A 27004-nucleotide genomic window follows, 5' to 3' on the forward strand; every position below is an offset into this window, starting at 1 on the left:
CATTTATTTGGGGTTTGTGACTGGAAAATGTTGTGTCCTTTTGTGGCGTCATGATTCCTTGCACTTTCATGGTTCTGATGGTTTTGCATTGATGTCTGTACATTTGGAGCATGCATCTCTTCTAGCCTTTTCAGACTGGCATCAGTGTGGAAAGATTTTCACTTGAAGGTGGCTGGGAGGGCATCAGCTGGGTGGGGCTTAGTGTCATTGGTTCCGGGGAGCACACAGCAGCATAGTCTCCATACAACTTCATCAGCTGAGGTCAACATCAGCACAGACTGCAGTGGTCTTCTATAGCAAAAACTAGGAGGATCCTGCAGATTGCAGTGGTGGCTAGGGCCACTGAATCCTCAGCCACAATGGCTGCTGGGATCCCCTTATCCTCTTGTTTTGCCCATGGGAATAAATTCTAGCCAAAGGGATTCCTCTTGGTACCTGGTCTGGCATGATGGCACTCAGAAGATAGCAGAGCTAGGGTCCTGGGATTAGTCACACATCGAAATACCACATTGCCTTGGTCATGGGGAGTAAGTGCACTTGCTGTGGCAGTGGCACTAGTTTCTAATGTGGAGGAGTGTGCACCTGTGGAACCAGAGTCTGGGTTTCTGGGGTTCACTGCAGTGACTCAGGTGGTGTGTGCAGGGGAGGCACAGCAGAGGCACAGGCCCTGGGATGATAGGGTACAACAGTGGCTTAGGCTCAGGGCACAGGATGAATAGCACAGCCTGGACATGGTGGGTCAATGCCCCAACTCTGGCCCCAGGGGGCAGTCACAGAACAGCAGCAGCATGTTGCTGAGAGTGGCCCCTTAAAGCCACATGTTGAGACCCAGGGGTCAGGTTGCAGGGCAGTGGCAGCTCAGCTTGGTAATAGTGGGTCAGCACTGCAAACTGGTACATGGGGGCAGGACTCAAAGCAGGAGTGGATGCCCTGATAATGGTAGAATAAAACTATGACCTGGAACCTGGGGTGGGGTACAGAGCAGCAGCAGCTCTGATGTTGTGTATGACAAGGCACCCTGGCATCCTGATCCTAGAGAGCTTGTCACTGGAACATGTGGGGACATGTCTCACTGTAGCAAGAGGTCTAGCCAGGTGAGCTGATGCATTGGCAGGGACTCCAGGCAACTGAACTAACTAGGATCATCATCGGTGAAGACCACGGAGACCTTGGCAGCAAAGGCTGCAAATGTCTCCAGCAGTGAGGCTTGCCAGGGGTTTTCCTGCTCCCCTTTCTCCATGGGATGAAATCTCTCTGAGGGTATGTCTCTTGGCATCATGCTGCTCTGGACTGGGGGATGAGGTGACACAGATAAAATGTTTCCTATGCTTTTCTAAGTGGCCATCCTTCGTTCCAGGCCACCCCAAGCCCTGCAGGGTTTTTGCTCTCTCTTGGTTCTAGTCCATAGCTTTCCAGGAGCCATTTTCATCGATTTGAAGTTGTTTATTTATTGTTTTCATGGGAGAGACAAGCATCGGGACCTGCTAGCCTTCCATCTTGCTAATGTCACCTCTCTCAATTTTATTTAAGGTTTTATTTTCTTCTTCCTACCTGGTAAGAATTTATCTCAACCCTACACCAAAGATGAAAAATCTGTGGTAAAAATAATAATATTTTAGAACACAATAACATTAAATATTTGAAAGCCATTAAGTTACATATTCTAATCGCAAATAGGTATTTCATGATAAAGTTCTGTACATCAATATTTTCACAAAAAATGAATTCTGGTTAACATTATAATATTTCTCTCCATAAATGCTCTCTATATAATTTGTGATGTCCAACATCTAAGTTAAAATTTGCTTAACTAGCTTTGGGACATCCTTTCCTCACAGTTTTCTCTGCCACTATCCCAGGCAAAGCCATCCTTTCCCTCATCTCTAGTTCTTCCTTCTGCAGAAACTTTCCACAGATAGGGACAGCAAGCTATATGAACACAACTTCTGCTTAAAAGACATGATTTTGTTTTGTTTACATATATTATACAAAACATGGCACATGACATTTGAATTTTTAATTAACATTTAAAAATCCTATTTCTTATGATGCCTCCTCAAAATAATAGTTTTCTATATCATTAAGAAAACATACCCTAGAACTTCTCTTTCCAAATACAGTGGACACCTTAGCCACATTTGACCACTGAGCACGTTATATCTGACTAGTCTAAGTTGAAATTTTCTATAAGTATAAAATACAAACCATATTTTAAAGAATATGAAACATATCTTTAATAACTTTTATATTGATTACATGATGAAATGCTAAAATTTATGTTAAGTTAAATGGATTCTTTTATTAAAATTAATTTCACCTACTTTATTTTTTCAACATCAGATGCTTGTATTTGTAGCTTTCATTATATTTCAATTGGATAGCAAGGTTCGAGAGAGAACTCAGCTAGGATATTTTCAGGACTGTGGCTACACATTGTAAAGGAGTGGAAGTTGAAAGAATTTCATTGTCTCTTTCAACACTAAATGACTAAGAAGTTTGACATATATATTAATGGGTCGGAGCAAATAGACCCAACACTGAGAAAGTCACAGCGACATGAACAAATTTATATAGTTTTAATTCATCCTCCTTAATTGAACTAACCCATAATATCTGAATTAACATCACTGGAAATGACTTAGTCTTCTCGTTTTCAACTCAACCTTATTTAGGATTAAAAAAAAGAAAGTTAGGAATATGATGTGTGATTATTTACTGGAAATGTATCAAGTCATTCTCTAATCTATAAGGACAGAATGAAAGTCATGGGAAATTAAGATCCATGGGTAGTAGAACTTTCAACATTTGCAATTTCAGTCTACCAACAACTTTTTTATATGGAGTAAACAATTTTGTTATTTGCTTAGAAGAATGATGCACATTCTTATCACAAGAAAATATACTACTGGCATAGTCACACAGACTTCCTCCCTAAACTGTCAAGCCAAGAACAACCTTCAAATGGAGCTGCTTTCTCAAACACCCTTGGTGAAACAAAAAACTAATACTAAAATGTATTTATTGGGAAGAAAGAACTAAATCAAACTTGAGAACTCTATGCTGCCTGTGCTATAAATAACAGTATAACAATTTATAATATTAAGGAGTTTCCATTCTGCTTCTCACAGTAAACGATCCTTCGGACGACTGATTTCACCTCAAAGTAACAGAACTCATTTAACAGCTTTGCATCAACAATTTTAGCCCTTGAATCTATTTGAGTTCGCTAAGGAATCTCCAATAGAGGCTCGCCACAGAGGAGTCACTTCTCATCTGCTCCAGGAATAAAACCTAGTGAGCTGAAGTTCCTATTTATATCGTCTAATCTATAAAGGTCCTTGGGTGGGGGTAGGACTCTAAACTTGTTTAGAGATGAAAGGGAATTTTGAAATAGAAAGTAGTCCTTGAACTTGATGTCCTTACATTTAAAAAGAAGTAAAAAAAAGAATGAAGGTATATTTAATTTAGTCCTTCATGGAATTCCCTCCTATATTTTTCGCTATTTGTCCTAGTCTAATTGATTCAAATTAATATAAATAAACTGATGTTACTGAAGATCATTATCAGTTTTGATATTCTATGCATGCACACAGGTATGAAGTTCTTAATGGTAAGAACATGGTGAGGACTTCATAAATAATTCGTGAATTAAATGAAATTGAGGAGAGACAGAGGAAAAAATAACAAATTGAAGTAGAGCCACTACATTACAGATTAAAAGTGTGACTGTTGGTCCCTGGAATTGGGCCAGCAACAGCCCTGTGTATTTGCCACCAGTTCCAATTTCAGAAGACCTCATGGAAAAAGATTGCAAATTGGGCCATCCTAACAGTAAGATTAATGATGTATTTCTGGCTTCTGTTTCCACATGTTATCATTTTATCTCAGTGTTTTCTGACTCATTTGTTAGTCATCTGATAGTTTTCTAGGTGAGACATTTTCCCCCATCTTCTACCATGGTCCTCCTACTAATGTCTTCCCATACAGGTTCTGCTGCCACAGAGACATTGCTGATGTCTCTTGATAACCACTGCTACCACTGCTACCTGGAAAGGAGCGAGGACCATCTTCTTTTGAATCACAGATGAGGTTCTATCTTAGAGGATGTCTCTATCAGTCTTCACTTTCAGGAATGTCTGGCTTCCTCATCCTTGATAAGCCAAAGTTATAACTGCACTATATTTTGTGAGCCCTCAGTGTGTCTAAGCAATATGATGTCTTGTGCCAAAGAGGAGAGCATCATACTCTGTTTTTATTAAACTGTTTGACAGAGACCCAGCAGTATAAATTTTGAGCCCTATGTCTTACACTATCTAGAGTGAAAGTAGTTCTTTCATTCTGTTACACATAGTTTCGAACTCCTTGGTCTCTAGTCCATGTGGGCTGTGCCAGAGCAATAAATGGGAATCATAGATATTCAGGTCCTTGAACAATTCACTTCCTGACCTCACTCTACTCCCTTTTATAGAAGGTTCTATCAAACTCAGATTTAGTTATTGGACAAAGCCACGAAAGAACTCGCCTTAGGTATAGTTCTCTTTCACGACATATCTCAGTCTTTCATGTGAAATAGACTCCCAGTGGTATATTCCCACCAATTGGCCAGACATTTCTGAATCCTATGAAAGCAGTCAGATTTTATATATGAAATGTATGAATCAGAAAAATTCACAAGTAAAATGTCAAACTCTGGTGCTGGTTCCATTAAGTTTCTCTGAAACTCTAGACAAGTCATTTAATCTCTCTTGATTTCCATTACCTCATTGATCCTCTCAGTGAGTTAAAGTAGATGTCTTACAAAGTAATTGCCACCCCCCAAATTATGTCAATTGAGGTCAAAATGTGAAGAAGTCCATCATCTTCAAAACATTACATTTGGCTTCTGGCTTATTTCTAAAACTATTCCTGGCTCTACACAGTCTTTTTCCACATCTTTCTGTTAAACATGTGTTGCAAATCTCATTGGTCAGAGTATAAGGCATTTTTTGGAATACAATAGTGCCTTAATAAGCAATCATCCACCATTCATTTCTTCTTTGCCCTTGCATTTCCATTTCTATTCTGTGGTAACTATATACAGTGATGCCCTCATATCTGTGGTTTCACTTTTCTTGGTTTTAGTTACCCGTGATCAACTGCAATCTAAAAATATTAAGTGGAAAATTCCAGAAATAAACAATTCATAAGTTTTATTTTTTCATGCTATATTATCTTTAACTAAGTGCAAAGACTCTTCCAATCATGTCACCCAGAGATCATTTCACCCACTCCTCTGTTTGGCTGCCAGTCTCTTGTTTCTTTCTTCAGCAATGGTGAGGTGGATCCCTTTCCATGGGGAAGAGAAATCCATGGTTTGTTGCCTTTGCCAAAAACAAAAACGTTAGAGTGCTGGCTGGCAAAGCTGTTGCCATTAGCATCTTCATATGAACCACATCGAAAGAACCAGGGCCTAGCTCTCTGTTGGTGATCACACCAATTTTTCCCAGATTAGCACCTCTGGTCGCCATACACAGGTTACCAGTGTCAAATTTGATGAAATCAGTAATCTTACCAGTGTCCAAATAAATCTGAATGGTGTCATTCACCTTGATGAGAGAATCAGAGTACCGGATGGCACAAACATCATGGGTTACCAGATAAGGCATTCCTTTTTTGCCCATAAAGATTTTTCTCACTTTCCACAATTTGTACTTGGCCTCCTCAGGTGTCATATGATGAACAAAGCAACACTTGGTAACACAGAATAGATGAAAATTCTCTCCAGTCTTGTCAATGCTGATGACATCCATAAAACCAGCAGGATAGGTTATATCAGTTCGGACCTTGCCATCAAGTTTTAAATTGTGTGTTGTTCTGAAGTGAAATCTCGCCCAGAACTTGAATCCTCCCTTTCTCTGGTGTATCCACACTGTATGTGCTACCTGACCTTAATCACTTAGCCGTCGTCTGAGTTATCAGATCCACCGTCAGTGAATCACAATGCTCGTGTTCATGTAACCCTTATTTTACTTAATAGTGGCCCCAAAGCACAAGAGTAGTGATGTTGACAATCTGGATATGCCAAAGAGAAGCCATAAAGTGCTTCCATTTGGTGAAACGGTGAAAGTTCTCAATTTAATAAGGAAAGAAAAACATTGTCCACTAAGGTTGCTAAGATCTATAGTAACTTTTATTGCAGTATACTGTTATAATTGTTCTTATTATTAGTAACTCTTGTTAATCTCTTACTGTGCCTAATTTATAAGTCAAACTTTATCATAGGTATATATGTATAGGAAAAAGCATAGCATATATAGGGTTGGGTACTATCTGCAGTTTTGGGCATCCACTGGGGGTCTTGGAATGTAACCCCCGCAGATAAGAGGTGACTACTCTAAATAGATATTTTTGTGGCTAGGTCACATCTGTCTCTTTCCTGCAAGCATGCTTGTGTATACCAGTAACAAGACACTTATTAAGGGGGAAATAGAAAGTTCTCCTCAGTCCTTGAGTCTAAGTCAGTTGTGCCAACTCATTCTTTGTCCAGATGTCTGCACTGCAGCATAGGACATTTACGTGGTTATCGTTCTGGTGATAGTTTGCTACCCAAATGTACAGCTTCCCAGGAAAAATTCATGATTAGCAAGACGGGATTTGGCTTTACTAAGTATCAGACCAAATATCCTGGAAAAACACCAAAGTCTTACCTTTACCTCTAATAATTTGCATTTTGTATTTTACATAAAGCATGTTAACCTCAGTCAAGAGTACTTTCATAAGACATTCTTTATCTCTCAGTTAACAACAATATATGTCAGATATGGATATATGCAGTTGCAAGTGAAGAGTTCCAGAACCCCAAGAGGGGAAGAGTCAACCCATTTCCACATTATTAATATACTACTTAAATAAGTAGTGGCCTATTTCTCATTTTAAATACCACCAGGGGACATTTTAATGGCTTTAGATATTTTTAAAATGTATTTTAGTTCTTTCTTTTCTATAGAATTCAAGCAGCACATACATTTTTGGGGAAAAATGGACTCATCTTATTTAAGTCATAAAGAACAGAAAAGGATGGCCTACTTTTAAATGTATAAAAGCTTACTTTAATAATTTGGGCACTGTGATAAATTGGGCAAAACATTAAATCATGAAGCTAGTGGTGGGCTTTATCTCTTAATCCCACTCCAAATTTTAGTATACCTCCAAGAGCAAGCTATAGGTATCACCTTTGTTACCCATCTTAAATTAAATAGATCTCATTAGTTTCCTTTTAAGGGAATTATTATCTATTTTACATTCATTCAGTAAGCAAATGAATACTAGGCACTCTTACCATATTTTCCTAGCATTATCATCAACTTGCATTTTGGGGGCACTGTTCAACCATAGAGGGTACCATTTACATTCATAGTCATTGTACATTTGTAGATTTATTATAGCCATTTTCTGGCAAATGACAAAAAAGCATCATTTTGAAGGAATAACTGTTTCTAAATTGTACAAATGTACTGCTCTCTTAGACAATCAACTCATATATTTTCCTCACTCCTCAAATATACAATACCTCCTTCCTCTTCTGCACTTTCACCAGGTGGCATGGCTTGACAGAGGAAAGAGAAGCCATCAGAGAGCGCTCTCTCCTTCTCCCTGCACCCTGTCTATGCACCTGTCTGTTTCTATGTGCTCTGCCTTCCCTGTTACTGTGGACCAACTATCATGCTCCACTCTCTCAAAATACCTCCTTTTGAGAATTAAATCCTAACCTTTTCATCTCATCAAGAACAGACCTCTGGCAATTGCATCTCTCTTTCTTGCATCAATCTTTCCCTCATTACTAGATCATTCTTATCAATATAGAGTATGCTAAAATGTATTTCATTTTAAAAAATTCAGTCAATTCCATATCTCGCTTCACCCATAGCTACTGTCCCTTCTTATTGCTCTTCCTTACACCAAAATTGCTCGAAAGCAGTTTCTAATTCATCTCTCTCATTCTTCCTTGGTTCCACTTCAATCAAGCTTATAGCTTTACTACTACATGGAAGCTGCTCTTATCAGGGACAACAATGACCTGTACAGTACTATCACCAGTAGTCTAATCTTTAAACTCTTACCTGACACATGCACTGCATTAATCACTCCCTCCTTGAACCACTTTCTTCACTTGGACACTGCGACAAGACTTTCTCAGCCAGTGGAAAGGCTTAAATGACACCTGTGTGCTGATGAGCCAAGAATTTATGTCTCCTGCTTGTATTTCTGTCTTGATAATTAGATCTGCATAGTTAACTGGCTATTTGACATTTCTACTTGGATATCTAATAGGCATTTAAAAGTTAATATGTTGTGATGGTTACTGTTATGTGTCAACTGGCTAGGTTATGGTACCCAGTTGTTTGGTCAAACATAAGTCTAAATGTTACTATTAAGGGGTTTTTTTAGATTTGATTAATATTTGAATCAATAGACTTTGAGTATAGAAAATTATCCTTCACATTGTGCATGGGGTTCATCCAATCAGTGGAAGGCCTTAAGCGGAAAGACTGAAGTTCTCTAAAGAGGAAGGAATTCTGTGTTCACACTGCCTTCAGACTCAAGACTGCAATATCAGCTCTGTCAGAATTTTCAGCATTTTGGATTTGCCAGCCCCACAATCCCTTGAGCCAATTCCTCAAAATCCATCCATCATCTTTTTGTCTATCTATTGATCTATCATCATCATCTATCTATTATCTCCTATTGGTTCTGTTTCTCTGGAGAACCCTGACTAGGACATATGTCAAAGAAAAATTTCCTGATCTTTCCTTCGAACTTGTTCCTCCCACACTTTCCACATCTTGATAGGTAGTGCATTTTTTCATTTCAGTTGTTCAGATAAAAAAAAAAAATGGAGTCATCCTTGAATCCTCTATTTCTTTTGCACACCATATCCAAGCCATCAGGAAATCCTACAAACTCCATCTTCAAAATGAGTCTGACTCTCACTATTTCTATTTACATTACTAGTTTTCACCTATATTACTGCAGTTTCTTTCTCACATGAACCTTAATCTTATTAAACTTCAAATCCAAGATCACACATAGTAGGGGAAACAACTGATGTATTTCCACTAAGGCAAAATATCCATTATCACAACTACTATTCTGGCAGTGCTGGCCAACACAATTAGATAAGAAAAAGAAATTAGAGAGAGAAAAATCAAAATTAATGGTATAACAATACACTGGTGGCACTACTGAACACCTGAAAAACATGATCATTCAACTGAAAAATTAACGTAAACTACAACAAACACAAAGCACAGTATGGGAGAAAGAGTGAAGCATTATAAATTCAGAGGCAGTATAATGTTGCAGGGGTTAACACCTAGAACCAAACTGTGACACCTGTTAGTCATGATCATGGACAACTTGACCTCATTTTGCCTCCATTTTCTCATATATAAAATGGGGTTATATAGAAAACTACATCATAGAGTTGTAATAAAGATCAAAAGAATTAATACATTAAACATTGAGAATATTGCTTATATATAGAAGACTTTGCTATAATAAGTATATTGTTGTTATGATATTTATCATTAATATTGAAGTAAATTATTACCAAAACTTATAAGGTAACCCCTCTTCCAAACTGCAGATCCTTTCCCAGTCTCCTCCAAATGGTACTCCTCTCCCAACACCATAGTAACCATATCCGTTAGAAAGAGTTGACATCACTATCTAAGAGCCAGAAAGGTAACATTTTTACATCATTTTGAGAGTTCACATTCACTGATCTTATCTTTACAGTGGGTCCTTGGCCACCTATAACGTACAGGACCAAGAAATTAACACTGAAAGACTTGGATCTCTGTCAGAGAGCTCTGGAATATTTGTACCAAGGTCCACTTAATTCACACACATGCCCCTGTGTCCAATATCTATTCTTCACAGAAAAAACTAGCACAAGATTATATCAGTCTTATACAGCAAGCATTAGTGGAAATGACAGAATTTCTCTCCCTATATATGAATTACAGAAAAAGTTTCTGAAATGCTATAAAATAAAAAGACTCACAGGATGTCACCAAGCCTCAATAACACAGCAAGTGACACACCTTCCTCTAGCGCAGCCCTTTGACACGATCAGTCTCTCCTAGGTCTAAATTCTGTAAATCTCACAGATTTCAATCTCTTTATGTAAATTGCTATTTATGAAACTAGAAAACAGCCTTATAATTGCCCTTTTATTGGTCTGACTCCCACAAAGACTTTGACCTCTGAGTGGCCAGAAATGCTTTATTTTATTTATCTCTTATAAGACCAGAACTAGTGAAATACTTGCCTTATGAAAGGCACACACATAAATTTTGATTTAATTAATTGATGAATTGATTAATCATTTAATGGAATTTTGAGTACATGAATGTCTAGGAAAGAGTTTTCAAGTTTCTATTCTTCATTATAAGCTTAAGTTAGTAGTTAAGTAGTTGATACAAGGAAGAGGAAGGACAGGGAAATACTACAGGCTGGTATAGCTCAGGATCTTCCAGAATGTTCTATCAATTTTTAATGCACCTGTTTTGGCTAGATTTAGCCTTGGTTTCAATGCTACTTATCCACCTGCATCAGCTACCGACTGAGGAATCTACTAGTTTAAAGCTGATTTGTTTTCCACTTGAAATAACCATGAAACCATGGTTATTTCTCAGCAAATTATGAGAACATAAGGAGGAATACCTTGATTAACCCTCCTCCAAAATCCCAAAGTGCACTCTACCGCACACTAGAGAACCAGGAAATGTGGACTGACTTTTGCATTCTACCAACATTGTAGCCACCTTGTTACTTCCCTCAGTGGCTGGGCAAAGAAAAATGTCTGCTCCACAGCCATTGGAGGGGCCATTCTATGGCAACATATTTTGTAGTATAATCCAGTTGTAAGCAGCAAAATATAGTTTCATTTTGGAAGGATACCTTGCAGTCTAATTAATTTGATATTCTCAAGAGATAGAGTAAACACAAATGACTTCAAGTTTACTGTTTTGTTTTCATATTTATGTAATGATTCCTTTTGAACCTGTATGAAGAGATAGCTACAATCCTACAAGTAGAATACTATATTAAAAACTCATTGTAAATATTCTCAAATATTGTGGTCATTAAAATAAATATAAATGTGTATATATTTACATAACCATAGCAGATACACACATAGAACCATCTACAAAATCTGATTTATTTCCCAGTGACATCAGGTCAGGAAACCTATCTTTACACATATATATATATGCAAACTCCACTTATGGCACATGCATATATGTCATGCAAATGGCAAGTACAAAGACAAACAGGACCCTCACTATGCATAAGCACAAAATTGAGGGAAAGTCATATATTTGAGAACTACAGTCAATAGAAACCTTACTAAAGAAAGGTGCAGTTAAGTTTCTGGCCTTGTACACTTGGCAAACTTTCATCTGTCTAGCTTTTGGCATTGTGCCCTTAATGGACCTTTTAATTAACATAGACCACATAACTACCTATTTTAATTTTAACTAGAGATCACATACACAAGGATGGACTTTAGAGGTTAACCCTTTAGAAACAACCATTGATAGAATATTGATTTACATGGGCACAGATGCCAAAGATAGGGATAGAAGCAGCTGTTAGTGTAAATATCTGGTCCTTGATGGGGTCACGGAATTTTCCAGCATAGCTATGGCTTGAACCAAAGACCCACTTAGGCATCAAAACCAAAAAGTCATAAACAATGAAACCGGCCAAGGTAGAGCTAGAAAACAGGTGCTGAGACAGAATACTAATAAACAGAAACAAAGTATAAGGCCAGTTAGGAAGGCAAGAGGAGAAATTTGAAAAGAATTAAACATCTCTCTTACCAGGCAAATAGGCTAATATAGCTAGATCAACAACAGGACCACAGATCATAGGCACAAGTCAGAATTCAAGAAGAGAAAAAGGCACCAGGAATGCTAAGATCTGAGATAATGTGGAAGCCTCCCAGTGACACAGGAAGGTTCAAAGTTGATCTTGGAAATCTGTCCTCATCTTAACAAACGTGACTTATCAGTGGGAATCTGGATATCTGGGGTCAATACAGCGCTTTCTTTCCCAGGGTCTTCCTGAAGACTGTGTGACATCTTGACATTGACTTGGGAAATGGTGGCTCTGCGGTTTGGCCTTCGATATATGGTTTGCCCAAGGATTCAAGAGCTAAGTATTTTCCTTGAAGTTTTGTTTTCTCTCTTTATTTTTTTGGACTTTGTATGAAAACATTAAATATTTAAAAAGCAAGGCTAATTTTATATTATTTTCTTTGGACAGATGCTGGCAGAAATCCAGGCACAAATTCATATATATTAATGAATATTAGTTGATGTTAAATATATATCAGTCTCAAAAATTGCCATAATAATGTATACTGTGGAAATAAAAGTTTCTTCAAAGGCAAATTATATATGTCTCTGATATGTGTTACAGAATGGACTCAGTATTCATTTAAATAACATTAATTGATCTTCTACTATGTGTCAAGAATGATATTAAGTGTTGGGATAAAAGATGAATGGGAATGTGCCTTCCTAGAGTATGGCAGAACTAGCAAATGGCAGGAAATAAGAAGATATAGATCTAGACTCTTCTCTGCCATGTGATTTTTGTATACTGTTGGCAAGTCACTTTATCTGTCTTAGACTACATTTATTCACCACCACAATGATAGAGTTAGATTAAATTATTTTTAAAGTCTAGGTTTGAAATAAGGTTCTGAAATCTGATTCCACATTGATAGCATTGTGGGCATGGTAATTACATGTTTTTATTAATCATCCAGGTAGCACCTGGATAAACGTGGCATAAACCTAGTTGATACTAATGGAAGGAAGAGGCTCACGGCTCTTCCTCAGAATGAAATGAATATCTCTAACATCTTGGACCACTGAATCAGAAGCATATATCAAATCCCTTAGGCTCTAGCCAGAATGTCAAAGCATCTGTATGGCAGAGGAAACTAAGTGAAAAAGAAATCACTGAGAGATGTAGAATTACCTTTCTTGGACAAATGGTTAAAATAGGCAGCTGGAGAAATAAACTTGACGACTGATATGTTGAAACTCCCCACTGTCCACAATGCCCTTGAGCTGAAACACAGGGTAGAAACATTTGTCTGGCTTTTACTCAGAAACAAGGCTTTTTACGGTGGTCTAAATATGAGATCTAGAAAACTGTATTTTGGCTTGCCCAATCAGTATTCTATTCATAAAGCAACAGATGTGGTAGCTGTAGTAGAGTCATGATGATAAACAAAGGAAAATCTAGTTAAATCAAGCCAGTGATTTTTTCAAAATTTTAGATGCATTTATGTTATTTGAATATATTGTTCTGATCATGAAAGTAACATTTTATTATTGTAGACTACCTAAAAAATAGAGAAAATATAAAGAAAAGAATCTAATTTACAGAAACCTCAATACACAGAGATAACCTACTCTAGCGTTCCACTGTTGTGGGAGCTCCGCCACTATTTTCTGCTTTTTGAAATTCACTTCACTGAATCATGAATTTTACTGACTCGTGGTCTCTGTTTACTGACTTTTCCCTCTGTTTCTCTTTGCATCTGCTTTTTATATATTTTACATTCAGACACCGTAAGAAAGCGAAGTGCGGCTGAATAGCTGTCAATTACTATTCAGCAGAGTAACCTGCCGGGCAGAGCTTGTGGACTGGCCACTCTGTAATCTCCCGGCCAGCCTACCGAAAGCAGCCTCTCCCTCTGATGCTCTTCAATGGTCCAATTAGCCATGTTCCAAAAGGGAGGGTTCTGGGGCACAATGCTTGGTGGCCCATATGTAGGGAATCCCTCAGAAAACGGAATGTGGCCATGGTGCACACAGTGAGATATCTCAGAAAAGAGCAATTACATGTGTCAGAAAGCACCATAGAATTAGTCTTTTAAGGACAATTATATACGGTATTAATACAAAAAAATTATCCAATAATCACGATAATCCGTTTATCATTTACTGCCTCCTTTTCTGTTAAACAAGTATTTTTATTTATCATTTTAACTCCTCTACTGATTATGTGTGTGTCTTTGACTATCTCTGTGTGTGTATACCTGTTTCTGTGTGTGTATTGCTCTAAGGACTAGCTTTCTGGACCTACAGGTTATTGTTTCCTCATCTAATGGTCGATTTTGTCTCACATGTCTGAGAGTCTCTGTTATTTTTCCTCAACTTTTTTCACACTCTGTTTTCAGATTGGATAATTTCTATTTATTTGCTATCAACTTTCTAAATATTTCTCCTGAAACTTCAGATCTACCATTGCACCCATCTGATGAATTGTTCATTTCAGTAGTTGGACTTTTCAAATACACAATTTTTATTTTCATTCATAACATATAATTTATATTTCCTTATTGATATTCCCTGTTTGTTGAATCATTGCCATTATATTTTCCTTATTTTTGAACAGAGTTTCCTTTAATTCTTTGAAAATATTTATAATACCTGTTTTGAACGTTTTCCTGTTAAATTAGACACCTGGTCCTATGTAGAGTCCATTTTTATTGACTTGATACTCTTTTTGAGTATTGGTCACATTTTCGCATTTCTTTTAATGTCTCAATTTTTTATTGAAAACAACATTTTAGAAAACATATCGTACCAACTCTGGAATATGTTTTATGTTTCTGTGGGTTATTGAATTTTTTAATAATATCCTTGAACTTACTGTAGAATCTGTCTCCTCCATGATGTGCAGCCATTGATTCTCTACTTAGTTTTTAAAAATTTTTATTATTATTATTCTCATTATTTTAATACCTGGTTTTCTAGAACTCTCTCCTGTATCTTTATAGTTTAGTGGCCAGCCAATTATTTGGTCAGAGGATGTTCTCAAAGTCCCTGTTCCCATGAGGTGCCTACCCTCTTTAAATTGATTAGTGAGTGGTTTGGGAAATGCATTTAAAGTTGTAGCTAGTTCTCAAGCCTTCCTCAGCATTTATCTTTCTCAAAGCCCTCTCAGGTCTCCCTGACAGATGTGAATACTTTTTCATCAGCTGGCGATATGTGGAGAGCCTATGTCAGACCTTCTATGGCTCTCCTATTTCTAGCATCTCCTGCTTAAAATCTGGCTGGCCCATTGCTCACCCTAACCAGGAGGACAACCTTGGGCTAACAAAGCTGTGAGGTTTTCCATTTGTTCCCATTTAAGTTCCCACCTTTAGGTGCCAAACTAATAGGTTTTCACCTATTTCTCCAAACTGAGCCAGTTCCCTATGGCCTCAAAGCTGTTGGTTTTCAACGCCAGCTGTTAAAACTATTGTTTTTGCTGGCCCCACTGAGGTGGGGATTAAAGATGGAAGCAGCTAGGCAAGGAGGCTACAGGCACTCAGTCTTCTAACCTGCAGCTCTTACATTTATTACAAGAGTAAATTCTATTAATCTGCTGTCTGCTTTCTATTGGTATCTAGAACTCTGTAATTTTGTTTTTGACAATTTTTTCTACTATTATATCTTGTTTTTAGGGATAATTTGACAACATCTTCATATTTCCATAATCAAAAGTCTGTGATGAATTAATTTAAATAAGAGAATTTACTTCTAGTTTCTTAAAAGAATTAATCTGAAGTCCATTTATTCATTTCCTTTCATTCACAGCTGAGCTGGTAAATTCAGCTAGTCAACAGAATCATTTGAGAATTTTTATAAAGGACTTGGATAAAATTGTGATGAAATGAAAATTTTCTTTCCTGTCTTCAAGTTACATTTTTACTCAAAAATAAGGCTATTCATAAACAGATCTTTAAGAATATAAATAAATATATTAAAAATGTCAGAAATAAAAGATGAAGTGCATAAAACTGCAGCAACTCGTATGTGGATTGATTTGAAGGCAAAATTTCAAGATTCTTTCAGATGCAAATAATGTAGCTGGGAAAGCAAAGAATAATTTTAAGATTATTCAAACAATTTAAGTAAATCATAAATAATGTAAATTAAATAATGTATCCCTATCACACTATAAGTGCCCAATTAGCAAGAGTTTGTATAGTAGTTTATAATATTCTCAACGTGTATTTTTGGATTACATGTGTAGACCACCAAAAAAGGAATTATTTTCCTAACGCATTTCCTTTGTGCTTTTCTGCCTGTTATGTAATATCACTAGATCTCAGTTTCTTTATCTGCAACATGATTAAAATAAATAAAGCGTTTTTGTTGGTGTTAGTCACAGTGTGAGTACTCAATAAATTGTAATTTTTAGAGATGATGGTACTAGCAGTAATAGTAGTAATGAGGAAAAGGGTGGTACCAACAAAAAGGTAATGGACACTGACTCAGAATATGGAGTCAAAGTATGTAATGCTTAAGCAATAACACAAATCTAAACATGAATAAGTGCTAATGAAATGGAAAGCTGCAGTTCTTAAAGAGTTGTGCTCTGCTTACGACTGCAGCCACAGGGAAATTCCAGTGGGCTGTTGAGGCAAGCTTGCCACTTTGATTCAGTATATCTCAAAATGTGACATAAGTAGAGAAACACTTCTATTTCAGATAACACAGGAAATGGACCTTTTTTTGAATAGCCTTTTTGTTTTGAACATATCTGGCTGAAAACTCAGGAACGTTCAAATTTAACATCCTCATTCTGCAACCAAATGATTAAGCTTGAAGTTCAATATGCACAATAAGAAATCATGGAAGGTTTCCACTGCAATGTTCCTTTAAATCTCAAAATAGAAAGGCAGCTACGTACAATGGAGAGAATATGTTCTAGGACACCACAGCCTACTGAACAGTTTTAATAATGCAACAAAGCATTTTATTGCATACTCACAAAGGAATGACTGAGACTATCTGCATTCAAAAACAAACCAGGACCCTATATGAAAAACACATTCGGTTATTTACGCTATATATATATAAGTCTTAAATAAGAACAATAATTACAAAAACCCATAAAAGAGATTAATTTCAAGCAATTTTGTTAAACACTTATCGGATGAATGAGCTCCTCTAAGGCGCTCTCACTGTGTTAAGGACATGTCATGAATTTTTTAACTACTTAATAATGTATTTGCTTCAGGGGTGATTCAGTTTAATAAATCACATAAGTGCAATAAATTTTATCACATATTCACACGGGAAAGAGATATTCTAATTTTTTGAGTACTGCTTTCCAAACTATTAATAAGCAGTTTAATATAACCAAAGGATAAAAGAACAAGAAAAAACATTCACATATAACGATAATATCCAAGGAAATGCATTCAAAGGCACCTCTAAACAAGCAGTTCTTAAGGTCAAGTTCATAAATGAGTCTTGAAATTACATGCAACCGTTTGCGTGATGAGCATGTTCACGAGGAAAGTATCCATAAAATTCATCACTTTATCAAACTACAAAATGGTCATGAACATTTACTCTCTGCTATGTTGTTAGATCAACTCTCACACTAATAACCCAGCAATATGCTGAGGGGGCAAATCTGGGATTGTACAGAGGTATGTGGACAGAAGCAAGGACCATTTGTTAAGAATATAAATAAACATGGGGAAATATTTAAGACAGTAAAGTGTCCCAAACTTTGCAGACATTAACCCTGAAAATCCTAGCTCAATGGAGACAGACCAGTAATTTGAATAATCAAAAAGTTGTGGCCAAAAGCATAGCAAGAATATTCTGGGCCAAAACTAAAGAAGAAACCGAACATGATCAACAAGTAACACAGCATCTTCCTTTCTGATCAATAAAGCTTGTAGCACTGCAACTTGTATTCAGTAAGACCACTTGTACACACTTTTCATAATCATGCTTGATTGCCCACCTGCAAACTTATGTTTTGTGAATCATATGTGTTTAACCCAACAATAAAAATTTAACTGAACATCAAAAGATTTGGAATGTAACTCTGGTTGCTTATAATTACTTGACTGTATACAGTATCTCCTTTTGGAATGATGTAAGAAATACAAAATACATTATCAATGAATGTGCTTGAGTCAAAATGAAATTAAGTGTGGAAACTAGAGGGTAAGATAAAAATAAAGATAAAAATTCACTATGTTTCTATTTTTTCACAAGAGCTTATTGAAAAAATTAAATTAATATCCTTAACCTCATCAAAACTGTTTTCAGGTTGCATAACCCAGCAAGGACACTCAGACATGACCAAGTTATATTTGTCTTTTACTTCTTGAGTTTATAGATGGATCAGACTCTGTTAATCCTATTGGCATTTCTAACTATGATCTAACTAGAAGTGATAAAGCAACAAAGACAAGAGTGAGTTTCATCTAAAATTATCAAAGTATACCTGTCAATAATTCATATCACTTATTCTTGAATAAATACATATCTTAAAACTGGAAAACTACTAATCCATTTAAAAGTAGATGGGATAATATATCCTTTTATAATGTTAATCTTATACATTTTTATTGTTTATTTAACATAACGAGAGTACCTTTCCTCAAGGAAAGTGATGAAAGTTTTCCCACGTTTCAAATTCACTTCTGAGTCTTGGCACTTTCCTTGGTTAATTTTTCCTTTAATGATAAATGAGAACAATGGCTACAGATGATAGTGCAACAGGGATGGGAAAAAAAACTGATGTGGCTCTGACTTCTATGGGTGATTGACTGCCACAACCAAAGCTAACGAATGTGGAAGCAATAATCTTTTATTGCTTTTTAACTTTAGGACATATGTTGGGACAGTAAAAAGTGAACACATTTGGGAGCTATTGACATTGTATTCTTTTTCATTCTCTTTGAGTGACTGGCTATGCAACAATAAAGAATAAACAATAAATAACAATGACTACCAAAAGCCCTTTACTCATTCTGACATTGTGTGTATTATTCCAAGGTGAAGGAGCTAGATTACAGGATTTCCATTTTAAGAAATCACATGAGGGAACTGGCCTGTGTTACCAGATACTTAGTTCAGGTGTCAATTTATTTCCAAACATTATTTCACAAATGCTTTGAAAACAAACATTGGTAATTCAGGGAGATCAACATGAATCTTTCACCTAACACTGTGATATAGTTCAAAAGTGTCTATGACTTTCAAGATTATCACAGAAGAGCACAGATGCTTTTACAACCTTGATTAAAAAGAAATAGTTCTCTATCAAACAAGGTCATCTTCTTGAAAGGACATCTAGATAACCACCATGTCAATAAAAACAAGCCTGACAACCCAGGAGGTACTAGATGTGCACTGAATGCTCATTTCATTGCAGTGTGTTTAGATAACCCTCATGCCTAGCATACTCTCTAATGCATTGTTTAATAGTCAGCCCGCTCAAGCCTTGTAGAGGATTATACAGTAATCTGATGAGTGAAAGTTAGTGCTGGGTATTCACAAAGCCAATTAAGATAACATTGAACATAAACACATTCAGGTAGGTACATACATCATTAATCAGAAATTCAATCAAATAGGATTATTTCAGAATATAATATGTACATAACAGTCTATTGGACACAAAGAAGATATAAAGTGTCATTCTCATCCTCATAAACTTACCGTCTAGCTGGAGAGTTAACAGAAATATGTGGAACAATTAGAATCCAATGCAAAAGAATACAAAATTAAGGGAAAATTCTGTGTCAGCTACCCATGAGTTTTATCTACAGCAAAGATTTTTATTTACAACATAATTTGGGGAGATTTTGAGTTGAGTTATAAAGACAGCGCTAAGCAGTATTTAGAGAAGGAAACAAAAAGTATAGACATTTATTGGGGAAAAAATCTCATACGCAAAGATGGGCATACTTTAACTAACGAAGTAAGGCAAATAGTGGAAGGTCTAGAAAGAAAGTCAGAGCTATTTCTGAATTGGTAACAAAGTGTCATTGAAGTCTTTGGATGTGGTCATGGGCTGAATTTTCTCCTTCCCAAATTCACACACTGAAGCCCTAAACCCCAGTCCCTCAAAATGTGACTACAGTTGGAGATAGGGCCTTTAAAGAGATGATTAAGTTCAAATGAGGCCACTAGGGTGGGCCTTAATCCAGTCTGACTGATGTCCTTACAAGAAAAGGAAATTTGGACACACAAAAAGAGGCCCCAGGATGTATGTGAACAGAGCAACAACTATGTGAAGAAACAGCAAAAGAGAATCCATCTACAAACCTAGAAAAGAGGCCTCAGAGGAAAGCCGCCTTGTCAGCATTTTGATCTTGGGCTTTCAGCTTCCAGAACTGTGAGAAAGTACATCTCTGTTGTGTAAGCCACTCAGTGGGGCATATTTTATCATGGCAGCCTGAGCAAAGTAATACAGAGGTGAAGAGTGTATTATGTGAAAACAGTTTTGAGAATATGAGTATTTCTTTCTGCACAGGTAGAAGGCAAGCATTGGGAGAGAAAGATAAAGTAATTTCTTTTCTCATTGTCAAAATTATCATTCTTTTTTTTTCTTTTTTTATAATAATCATTTATTTCATTTATTGTAGTATTTTTATTTTTATTTTTTTTTTATTAATGTTATGATGGATTACAAGCTTGTGAAATTTCAGTTGTACATTTTTGTTAGTCATGTTGTGGGTACACCACTTCCCCCTCCGTACCCTCCCCCCACACCGCCTTTTCCCTGGTAACCACCGATCAGATCTCCTTCTCAATATACTAATTTCCACCTATGAGTGGAGTCATATAGAGTTCGTCTTTCTCTGACTGACTTATTTCGCTTAACATAATGCCCTCGAGGTCCATCCACATTGTTGTGAATGGGCCAATTTCGTCTTTTTTTATGGCTGAGTAGTATTCCATTGTGTATATATACCACATCTTCTTTATCCAATCATCAGTTTCTGGGCATGTAGGCTGGTTCCACGTCTTGGCTATTGTAAATAATGCTGTGATGAACATAGGGGTGCAACGGACTCTTGAGATATCTGATATCAGGTTCTTAGGATAGATACCCAGTAATGGGATGGCTGGGTCATAGGGTATTTCTATTTTTAACTTTTTGAGAAATCTCCATACTGTTTTCCATAGTGGCTGTACCAGTTTGCATTCCCACCAACAGTGTATGAGGGTTCCTCTTTCTCCACAACCTCTCCAACATTTGTCGTTCTTGGTTTTGGATGTTTTTGCCAATCTAACGGGGGTAAGGTGATATCTTAGTGTAGTTTTGATTTGCATTTCCCTGATGATTAGCGATGATGAACATCTTTTCATGTGTCTATTGGCCATATTCATATCTTCTTTTGAGAAATGTCTGTTCATGTCCTCTGCCCATTTTTTGATCGGGTTGTTTGTTTTTTTGTTGTGAAGCAGTGTGAGTTCTTTGTATATTATGGAGATTAACCCTTTGTCGGATAAGTGGCTTGTAAATATTTTTTCCCAATTAGTGAGCTGTTTTTTTGTTTCAATCCTGTTTTCCCTTGCCTTGAAGAAGCTCTTTAGTCTGATGAAGTCCCATTTGTTTATTCTTTCTATTGTTTCCCTCAACTGAGGAGTTACAGTGTCCGAAAAGATTCTTTTGAAACTGATGTCAAAGAGTGTACTGCCTATATTCTCTTCCAAAAGACTTATTGTCTCAGGCCTAATCTTTAGGTCTTTGATCCATTTTGAGTTTATTTTGGTGTGTGGTGAAAAAGAATGGTCGATTTTCAATCTTTTGCATGTGGCTGTCCAGTTTTCCCAGCACCATTTGTTGAAGAGACTTTCTTTTCTCCATTGTAGGCCCTCTGCTCCTTTGTCGAAGATTAGCTGTCCATAGATGTGTGGTTTTATCTCTGGGCTTTCAATTCTGTTCCATTGATCTGTGGACCTGTTTTTGTACCAGTACCATGCTGTTTTGATCACTGTAGCTTTGTAGTATGTTTTGAAATCGGGGATTGTGATTCCACCGGCTTTGTTTTTCTTGCTCAGGATTGCTTTAGCAATTCATGGTCTTTTGTTCCCCCATATGAATTTTAGGATTGTTTGTTCAATTTCTGTGAAGAATGTTCTTGGCATTCTGATTGGGATAGCATTGAATCTGTATATTGCTTTAGGTAGTATGGACATTTTAACTATGTTTATTCTTCCAATCCATGTGCAAGGAATGTTTTTCCATCTCTTTATGTCATCGCCTATTTCTTTCAAGAAAGTCTTGTAGTTTTCATTGTATAGATCCTTCACTTCCTTGGTTAAGTTTATCCCAAGGTATTTTATTCTTTTCGTTGCGAGTGTGAATGGGATAGAGTTCTTGAGTTCTTTTTCTGTTAGTTTATTGTTAGTGTATAGAAATGCTACTGATTTATGCATGTTAATTTTATACCCTGCTACTTTGCTGTAGTTGTTGATTATTTCTAATAGTTTTTCTGTGGATTCTTTGGGGTTTTCTATGTATAAGATCATGTCGTCTGCAAACAACGCGAGTTTTACTTCTTCGTTACCTATTTGGATTCCTTTTATTTTTTTTCCTGCCGAATTGCTCTGGCCAGCACCTCCAGTACTATGTTGAATAGGAGTGGTGAAAGTGGGCACCCTTGTCTTGTTCCTGTCCTCAGAGGGATGGCTTTCAACTTTTGTCCATTGAGTATGATGTTGGCTGTGGGTCTATCATATATGGCCTTTATTATGTTGAGGTACTTTCCTTCTATACCCATTTTACTGAGGGTTTTTATCATAAATGGGTGTTGGATCTTGTCGAATGCTTTCTCTGCGTCTATTGAGATGATCATGTGGTTTTTGTTTTTCATTTTGTTGATGTAGTGTATCACGTTGATTGACTTGCGGATGTTGAACCATCCCTGTGTCCCTGGTATAAATCCCACTTGATCATGGTGCATAATCTTTTTGATGTATTGCTGTAATCGGTTTGCCAAAATTTTGTTGAGGATTTTTGCATCTATGTTCATCAGTGATATCGGCCTGTAGTTCTCCTTCTTTGTGTTGTCCTTGTCAGGTTTGGGGATCAGAGTGATGTTGGCTTCATAGAATGTGTTAGGGAGTTCTCCATCTTTCTCAATTTTCTGGAACAGTTTGAGGAGAATAGGTATTAAGTCTTCTTTGAATGTTTGGTAGAATTCTCCAGAGAAGCCGTCTGGTCCTGGACTCTTGTTTTTGGGGAGGTTTTTGATTACCGTTTCTATTTCCTTACTTGTGCTTGGTCTATTCAGATTCTCCATTTCTTCCTGATTCAGTTTGGGGAGATTGTAGGAGTCTAGGAATTTGTCCATTTCTTCCAAGTTGTTCAATTTGTTGGCATATAGTTTTTCATAGTATTCTCTTATGATCTCTTGTATTTCATTGGTATCTGTTGTGATTTCTCCTCTGTCATTCCTGATTTTATTAATTTGCGCTTTCTCTCTTCTTTTCTTGGTGAGTCTGGCTAGGGGTTTGTCAATTTTGTTAATTCTTTCGAAGAACCAACTCTTTGTTTCATTGATCCTTTCTATTGTCTTTTTTGTTTCAATATCGTTTATTTCTGCTCTTATTTTTATTATTTCCCTCCTTCTACTGACTCTGGGCTTTGTTTGTTCTTCTTTTTCTAGTTCCGTTAGGTGTCGTTTGAGGTTGCTTACGTGAGCTTTTTCTTGTTTAGTGAGGTGAGCCTGTATTGCGATGAATTTCCCTCTTAGGACTGCTTTTGCTGCATCCCAAATGATTTGGTATGTCGTGTTCTCATTTTCATTTGTCTCCAGATAATATTTGATTTCTTCTTTAATTTCTTCAATGATCCATTGTTTGTTGAGAAGCGTGTTGTTTAGTCTCCACATTTTTGCACCTTTCTCTGCTTTTTTCTTGTAGTTGATTTCTAGTTTAATAGCGTTATGATCAGAAAAGATGCTTGATATTATTTCAACTCTCTTGTATTTATTGATGTTTGCTTTGGTTCCCAAAATATGGTCAATCCTTGAGAATGTTCCATGTGCACTTGAGAAGAATGTGTAACCTGCTGTTTTTGGATGAAGTGTTCTATATATATCTATTAAGTCCATCTGGTCTAATTTTTCATTTAATTCTATTATTTCCTTGTTGATTTTCTGTCTGGATGTTCTGTCCATTGGTGTTAATGGTGTGTTGAGGTCCCCTACTATTATTGTATTGTTGTTGATGTCTTCTTTTAGTTCTATTAAGAGTTGCTTTACAAATTTTGGTGCTCCTGTGTTGGGTGCATATATATTTAGAAGTGTTATGTCTTCTTGGTGGAGAGTCCCTTTTATCATTATATGCTGTCCCTCTTTATCTTTCTTTATCTGTTTTGCTTTGAAATCTACCTTGTCTGATATTAGTATAGCGACACCTGCTTTCTTTTGTTCATTATTAGCTTGGAGTATTGTTCTCCATCCCTTCACTCTGAGTCTGTGTTTGTCTTTGGGGCTGAGGTGTGTTTCCTGGAGGCAGCATATTGTTGGATCTCTCTTGTGACATCCTCAACTCTTGATAACATTGATACCCTTATTCTTAGCAAGGAATTCTAACATTGTTATTATTTATGGAATCCTTATATTGAATAAAGATAAATATATTATAAAAACTGTCTCTATTCAGAGGAGAAGTAGAGGGACATTTGACTTGTAGAGTAATAAAATCCAAGCTGCCTCGAGCAAATGATACTGGGGTTACACTTCAGAAAACTGCTTTGATTAGACCCCTATCTTATAATAGCCTGGTAATTCAGGAAAAGGATTATATCTCTTATGAACTATTTGGATAGTCGTTTTAATTCTTCACTTTGTTATCATAGTAGAAAATCGTATCATGCCAAAATAAATGTGTTTTTTAAAAATTTTCTCCAATCATTTCATTAGTATTATGGAGAAATAACATTTAGTAGGGCATTCTTCCTTTCCTTTCTCTCTGCCTTGTTTCCTTCCCGCTTTCCTTCCTTCATTGCTTTCTTTCAGTGGCCTGGATTTCATCAGTCCTTCCAAGTAAATTTCAAGAGCACTGTGATACTGAGGCAAGTCGTTTCACTTCACTGGGGATCTATATTCTTACTCAAAATGTTTGCAAGCCATCTATTGTCCTCTGGCTTCAGAAGTTCTAAGATATCAAGATTCTAATAATTTAAAATTCCTATTTTTAAAATGGAGATTTGATTATGTCACTTTTCACTTGCAACACTTTTTTGTCTCCTCAAGGCTTTTAGAATCAATTCCAAATTTATCTGTATGTTTGAGGAAACCCTGAGTAAGTCAATCCCTGTATAACAATCCAACCTCATCCCACTTCCTTCCACCAATCCCCCTCCCCTACATATAACAAACTCTATGTCTACATTCCATTAACTACAAACTTCTTTCAGGTCCTAGGACAAGCTATAGTCTCTCATCAATGGACCTACATATATGCTATTTCATTGGCCCGAGTACCTTAATACATCACCTTCACTTACTTGGCTTGCCTAACACCAATTCAAGCTTCCCATCACAGCTTAGATTTTGCTGTCTTTAGAAACCATGTCAGACAGATTGGATCTGGGAGGCTGTTCTGTCTCTTTATTAGGCCCTTTAGCCAAGCCAGACCAAAGAAAGACTTGCCTCCTGTGAGCTATAAATTGGAGAAAGTAACAAGTTCTAAAGCTCTCTCTCTCTTTTTCCTTAAAGATGCCCAAGAGCATAGAAAGCCAGAAAATTTAATTGACCATTAATTAAATACTATCTTTTCTCCACATGCACCAGTTTACCGTGATATGTGACTTCTAGCAGCAACTGAAATTCAAGGTTTATAAATATTGTTTTCACTATACTGAAAAAGCCATTTAATGGTGATTATGAATATAAAGAGTTAAGTTCTACAAAACAATGTTTTCATATAAAAATGTCAGTTTCATTAGACTTTAAATCATGACCACTGAAATCTAAAAACAAACTATACTACATTATTCTGATTAAATTGCTCACCCAATAGACTCTCCTGAATCTAATACTGTTCTGAAAATAATATCTTATATGATTAAATTCACTTAGTATAGCATTTTTTCACCCATACTCTGAAATATATATATAATATTCTCAAGGTATGAGTGTAATTGTATTTTTTCAATGAAAGCACACAGTTTTATATGTGAAGTATAAAAATTGAAAATGGGAAACTAGAAATAATAAAACATAGCCCAACAATTTATATCCTCAGGCTGACACTTTTTTGCCCTTTCTATTAATGTGATATCAAAGTGACCACCTCTCCTTAAAAGAAACTAGTTATTGACAATAAAACCTAGCACAGCTTATAAAACAAAAGGTCACCAAAGATTAAAGCCTCAGTATGTTTTACTGACTCTACAGCTTGCCAGCCATTGTAGGCTTGAGGGAGAAGAAAAGAAAATAATCTAAAATGACATTAAAATGTGAGGCCATGAGTTAATTTCCCATTTGACAACACAAGAACAAAGAAATTAGAGGGGGAATTATTAATATCAGCAAGTAGAAAACATGAAGTTTCACAGAACCATAGAAATTTGTGTCTAGAAGAGACCTTAGAGACTATTAGGACCCTTTTTCTATTATACAGGTGAGAAGATGGACATGCAAACAGTTGACTTGTCCTGGGTCACTTAAAGCTACTGGGAGAAACGCTCAGGTTCCCAATCTCCTAGGTCTATAGCATTTCTGTTATGACAGGAAGGTTCTGCCAACTAATAGATAATCATATCAGCTAGCCCTTTAATCCACTAAGATCTATTTACATTAAAAATGGATATTAAGAAGTGAACTGATATAACTGTAAAAACATTATGATTTCCTCATATAGCACCCCCACAACCCACCTTGTACTTTTCTCCTATTCATTTGGAAAAGGGATGGGAGAAATTTTTTTAATATACTTTTTGGTCTCACTTTAATAAAAAGATTGAACTGATTATTAATAGATACATATTTATAATTATAATAGAGGATTATTTATTATTTACATTATATGTGCTAAAATCACATTAAGTATTTTACACCTACTTCATTGCATCTTCATGGTTTAGATATTGGTATTGCAGATTCTAGATTTAGAGAGGGTAGTTGACAAAGCTCATAAAGTTATTAGATGAGGATCCAAGCTTCAAA

General features: G+C 36.4%; 1 protein-coding gene and 1 pseudogene across 4 annotated transcripts in view; both read right to left on the minus strand.

Annotated features, from left to right (window-relative positions):
* The window catches only part of DPP10 (dipeptidyl peptidase like 10), a 1237611-nt gene that overhangs the window by 372093 nt on the left and 838514 nt on the right, over positions 1–27004 (minus strand). The window lies entirely within an intron of this gene.
* LOC106846456 (small ribosomal subunit protein eS4, X isoform-like) lies at positions 5261–13792 on the minus strand (annotated as a pseudogene).

Source organism: Equus asinus, chromosome 4 (genome assembly GCF_041296235.1).
Source record: "Equus asinus isolate D_3611 breed Donkey chromosome 4, EquAss-T2T_v2, whole genome shotgun sequence".
NCBI classification, from domain to species: domain Eukaryota; kingdom Metazoa; phylum Chordata; class Mammalia; order Perissodactyla; family Equidae; genus Equus; species Equus asinus.